We start from the raw sequence: 6,000 nt of genomic DNA on the forward strand, positions 1-6,000 counted from the left end.
TTCTGGACTTCGCAGACCAAGTCAGAAATAAGAACAATGTTGGTATGGGTTCTGAGACAGTCAGGGCTTTTAGGAAGTTAATCTGACTTTTAGAAATCTCTCCTCCTCCGTCCTCAAACTGGCAAAGCTGTACTAAGATTTGGTCAACAGTACTCATCTAATTTGTAAAACAAGCATGCACCTTTTTGTTTGTGAGATCACAGAATTACATTCTAGAAAACAATTGGCTATATCTCCCACCTGCCAAATCATTATTCCTTGTATGGTCGCTTAAACAACTGAAAGCCCGAGTTGTAGAACATCCCTCCCTTTAAACCCAAATGTATTTACCCAATGTCACCAACTGCTGACGCCATTTATAAATTTAAATATATAGTTGGGTGTGGTGGCACACAACTGTAATCCCAGCAGGTGGGAGTAGAAGGAGGCAGATCTCTGTGGGTGTGAGGGCAGCTTGGTCTGCATAGCAAGTTCCCGGTCAGTCTGGGATGCATAGTTAGACTCTGTTTAAAAAAGAAAGAAAGAGGAGGGGGAGGGAGTGAAGAAGGAAGGAAGGAAGAAAGGAAGAAAGGAAGGAAGGAAGGAAGGAAGGAAGGAAGGAAGGAAATGTTGTAAATCAGTTCTTCTATGTGATGTTTATCTCTCTTTTTCTGCATCAAATGAAACACCTCCTCTTCCTTCTCCTTTCACAGAGTTCTAAATCCTCAGACCATTCTAATTATCTAGAAGCTGCTAGAGCTCAGCCTTGAGAAGTGAAAACCAGCAAGAGAGACGCTGTGTCCCCAACCTGAGTTTTATGACCAGGCCAGACAGGATTCTCCCACTCCCTACATTTGGAGAGGAAAAGTTACTAGATACTCTCGGTACTGTAGGAAGCTTGCACGCCTATGAACAAGTTAGATTTCCAGTATTGGGATCAAATGCCAGAGATGGTTGATTTAGTATGGACACGTTTATTTTGCATAGGCTCCAGTCCATGCCCATTGGCACGGTGGCTTCGGGTCTGTGATGGTAAAACAGATTAGAGGAACACTGGGGTAGGAGCACAGGAGTTAGAGCTCCCACGTTAGAGGTTAGATATTGTGTTACTGATAGTGTCAATGAGAACTCATGGTTGCAATCACTCATTTTAACACACATCTTTCTTTCTCCTTAGCTTAAGATGGGGGGGGGCGGGGAGCAGGATGACTTGACTCCCTGACTGACAGCTTATGGCTTTGTTTTGTTTTGTTTTAATTTTGCATTGAAAGTGTGTGTATGTGTGTTTCTGAGCGTAGGCACATGCTGTGGTGGGCTTGTGAGGGTCAGAAGACAATTTGTGGGAGTTCCCTCCTTCTATCATATGGGGCCCAGGGATCAAACTCGGATCAGGATTAAGTAAGTCCCTTTACCTTCTCTCCAGCCTTCATGGCTGTTTTTCCCCCCATATAATCATTCCCCCCTCCCCCCCCCCCACACACACATAATCATTCCCTTCCTTCTTAGAGGTGACTATGTGTCTTGCCCCAGGAAAGAAAAGCTCTGTGGTGGCCTGGCTGAACCTTGGCCATCAGCTCCTGCCATTCCTTTCTCACTCTCTGTCACACCTCTGCCTGGGAGGCCTGATACCTGGAACCGTCCTGTCCCTGGTTGCCTTTGGCTGGCTCTGGCTCATGGCTGGGCTGTGACTTTGTAAACCCCAGGACCCTCCAGCCTCTGCTTAAGCTGGCATTGACCTGAACCAAAGCTCTGTTGGTTTGTTTCTGCAGCTGGCAGGGAAAATGAGCACATGACCGGCTTTTCAGGGTCCTTTCTCTGGCAGCACGTAGATCTTAGGTCTGGATGGTATTTATCCCAAACTATGAACAACTACGTGAGCCATAGCTGCCTCTGGGCCAGTCATCATGATTCCCACAATACCAGGGTGATTAATAATTACAAGAGTTTAATATTTTTCCCTCAAAAAAATTTTTAAGGCCCCTAGGATAAACATTAACCGTGAAAGTAGAAAAGGAACCAAGATGGAGGTTATACTATAATCCAACTGTCAACCGCGTTTGTGGAGACACACAGGCAGTCTCAAGAGCCACTGCTGCTTGGCTTTGGAGCACAGAACCATGGGTAATTCCAAAAGATGCAGATTTGTCTTCATCTGACTTCCATTCCGCTTTCCTCCTCTTGATTTCGGCGAAAGCTATACACACAGGTCATACTCTTTTGAAAATATTCATTAAATGAAGCACTAATCAATTAATGGCAGCACACACAACACAGTGTGCATGAACCTAATGCCTGAAAGGACTCCGGACATTCAGCAATGCATACTTGGTGGTTGAATGCATGAGTGATTTTTGAAATCTTCAGAAGCAGCTGGGGATGGTGGCACAAGCCTGTCACCTCAACACTAGGGACATGAGGGCAGGAGGAGCAGGAGCTCGTGGACCAGCCTGAGACCTTGGCTCAGTAACACCTTTTAATACTTTCTTTTAAATTAAAATGTATACATTTATTTTAACTAAAAATATTAGAAAATTAATATACGATATTATATATCAGTGGTTTTTTGTTTCAAGCCCTGCCAGGTTACAGATGAGTTATGATCATCCCTTTTTCAATTCGTCTTTGAAAATGCCAGTGAGTATCGCCTCCTGGGCCAAGTCCTACATCATTAGCCTAGATCAACTGAGTATTCACAGACACAGAGATTTCTGGCACAAACTTGTGTGGCTGATGAGCTAATTTGCTTGCAGGTGCATAAATATTTAATCTCATTTGTAATTATAATAGAACAATGAGATCCCACAAAACAAAAACAAGAATTGCAGGGCCTATCGAAGGTTCATCACAGTTGCGTGACCACTGACTGGGCTTACATGAAACATCGTTTTGTTTGACTGAAGTCTTAGGTCAAAATTATAGGAACCTCCCCTAATTTAAAAGTTTGAAAAGGTTCGTTCCACGGAGAATGTGACAGTGGTGTCTCTCCCGTGAGTTTTGTCACTGAAGACTTGGAACTGAGCTGGATCTCGGCAGGAGGTTTTCATTGTTTACCCACTTGACTGGGAAATTACACAAGGCTGTCTAGGGAGCAAGGGTCTCAGAAGGGCCATGTCCCCAGGAAACCCAGGGCTGGTGAAAGAAGAAGCCCTGCTTCCCTCAGCATCCAGCAGCAGCAGCAGCAGCAGCAGGAGATGGCAGGTCCCAGATCTTACCATACAAGCACAGCTTGCTCTTATCTGGGCAAGGGGAACCTTGCTCCACAGGCCTCTGGGCATGGCTCAGAGGGGCAGGAGTGGGGGCAGCTTGGACATGTAGGTGGAATTGCATCCAGGAGATAACATGGTATGTCCTCTCGTGTCTGTCCAGTGTCACACACTTTCTGTTATGTTTGTGGTTTTGAGTGTTAGATTTTTTAAAGTGATACTCACTCCAGCGTGTTATACCTAATGATCATAGCAATTTCAGCCGGGACCTGTACTCTGTTTATATGAAAGAGAAGGTAATTGTACCTCAGTGGGCCAACAAATAAAGCCATAATAGTCAGAAAGTAACGCCAAGAAGCCACTTACTTGGCTATATGCAGGGCTGCAAAGATCAGTGGCAGTCTTGATTGTGACGACTTTATAAAATTTAAAGAGGATTGGTACAGTAAGAGCTGAGGTCACACATATGCCCCCAGGGCTTCAGAACACAACCTTTGGGAGGCAGAAGCTTTTCTCCAGCCCAGTAGAAGTGAAGTCACATGGACATTTGGAAGCAGCCACCATTCGAGGGACCTGTATTTTAGAAGTGATTTGCGGATCATTTGTGAAGCACACTGTGCACTGTGCACTGGGGTGTATATTGCAGAAGGACTTCATGCGGATGGGAACCCAAACTGACTTTCCGGATGCTAACTCTGACCAGACATGTGAGCATGTGTTCCAAACACAGCATGGTCAATGGTCACCCGGAGTTTAGCTTCACGCACGGACCTGAGAGTGAAGAGCCAAGACAGGATTTAGAGTGAAGCAGAAGGAGCCTCTGGCTTCTATCCCCAGAACCCACAAATTAGTAGACAGAAGGAGGCAAGGAGCAGAGCTGACTGAGAGGCACAGGCCTGGAGGCTATGCAGACATGAATGTGGAGCCTGGTCTGGGAGCACTAGTTGGGCGCTGAGTGGCCAGCGAGCAGGAAGAGGGAGAGGTCACCGAGCAGTGAGATGCTAATGACAGATGAAGAGGATTAGGAATGAGGACAGATGGGGCAGGGCAGGAGGGACAGGGCAGGGCCCTAGAGGAGCAGAGATGACAGAAAAGCCCCGTGGATAAAGAAAGCTGAGGAGTAAGTCCAGCCAGAAGAGGCCACGTCTTCCACAAGGAAACAAAGGAACAAAAGCAGTGTTTGGAAAACATTAATTCAAGACCCTTCTCTGTGGTGGGCTGTGTTACCTAATAGGTAAGAAGGGCCTTTGTGGGAGTGAGAAAGAGATTAACTGATCACCGAGCTACTTATACACTCACACACATACATCCACACACACATTTACACACTCACACACATACATCCACACACACATTTACACACTCACACACATCCACATGCTCACACATACACTCATGCACACATCGTCAAGCACACATGCATTCACAGTAGACTGTCAGTAAAATGTTATTTAAGGAAGGTTGAATAAACTTTCCCAGAGCTCAGAGAGTCCTCTTTCCTTTTCAGACTAGAAACGCATTTTCTTCCACGTGTTCATGATTTAAATAAAGTTTTGTTGTTTTCTCAGTTTCTGAGATTTTTTAATGTTATTGATGTCAAACATAAATGTGTACATTCAAGGGATGAGAATTTGGTTTTGATGTGCTGTCATGAACCAGAACTCTGATCCTGCTCACCTCCCCCATTGTCTTGGGCAGCTTGCCTCTTTCTGTCCTTGTGTGTGTGTCCTACTACATACGCCATTCCCTTGTGCCTTTGGATCTGAGCTTTCAGGATTTCACAAACTGCAAAGAAACAGAATTCGATCTCTTTCTAGGATTTGACATCTATTTTCAGCTTGTTACTCTAAATGTGGGTACAAGTTGAGTGTGGCGGTGAGCATCTGTGATCTCAGAGCTTGACTCCCTGAGGCAGGCAGATAATGAATTCCAGGGCAGTCTGTACTACCTAGTGAGACCCTGTGCCACCAAATTAAAAAAGCAAAAAAAAAAAAAAAAAAAAAAAAAAAAAAAAAAAAAAAAAAAAAAAGAAAAGAAAAAAGAAACCCAAATAAACAAAATGTTTGTATAGAGGAAAGTAGGAATTAACATATTTGTCCCTCTGAAAACCTACATGTAATATTGAAAGCTTGATATCTAGATCAGCAAACAGACAAGCCTATGGGTGTGTCTAGGCGGGAGTGTCTAGATTCAGTCATTTATGTGAGAGGAGCCCCCCCCCCCCCGAATGACAGTTCTGCCCGCTGACCTGGAGTCTTGGCTAAATGAAAAGGAGAAAGCTTAACAGCAAGCTTGGCGCCTACTCGCCTCTCCTTCCTCACTGTGGATACAATACTGCCTCATGCTCCTACTGTCACGCCCTCCCAACCCTGTTCTCCGTACCATGCCCTCCCCACCCTGTTCTCTCCACCCTGTTCTCCCCACCATGTCTTCCCCACCCTGACATCTCTACCATGCCCTCCTCACCCTGCCCTTCCCACCCTGCTCTCCCTACCATGCCCTTCCCACCGTGCCTTCCCCACCCTCCCCTCCCCACCATGCCCCCATGCCCTCCCCATCATGTTCTCCCTGCCCTGACCTTCCTACCCTGACCTCCCCACCATACCCTCCCAACTCTGCCCTCCCTACTTGCAAACTATGAGTCCCCATAAACCCTTCCTCCCAGAAGTTGCATTTTGTTCAACAAGCAAACAACACCCATACAATAGCTTCAAACTACTAAAAGACTAACCGCTGGCATTCTAGACACCAAAAATTGCAAATGCTTTATGCCTTGTGTAGTCTATGTTTTTCAACATATGTTCTGCTTTCACAGGAA

The sequence above is a fragment of the Arvicola amphibius genome, chromosome 4 (genome assembly GCF_903992535.2).
Source record: "Arvicola amphibius chromosome 4, mArvAmp1.2, whole genome shotgun sequence".
Lineage (NCBI taxonomy): Eukaryota > Metazoa > Chordata > Mammalia > Rodentia > Cricetidae > Arvicola > Arvicola amphibius.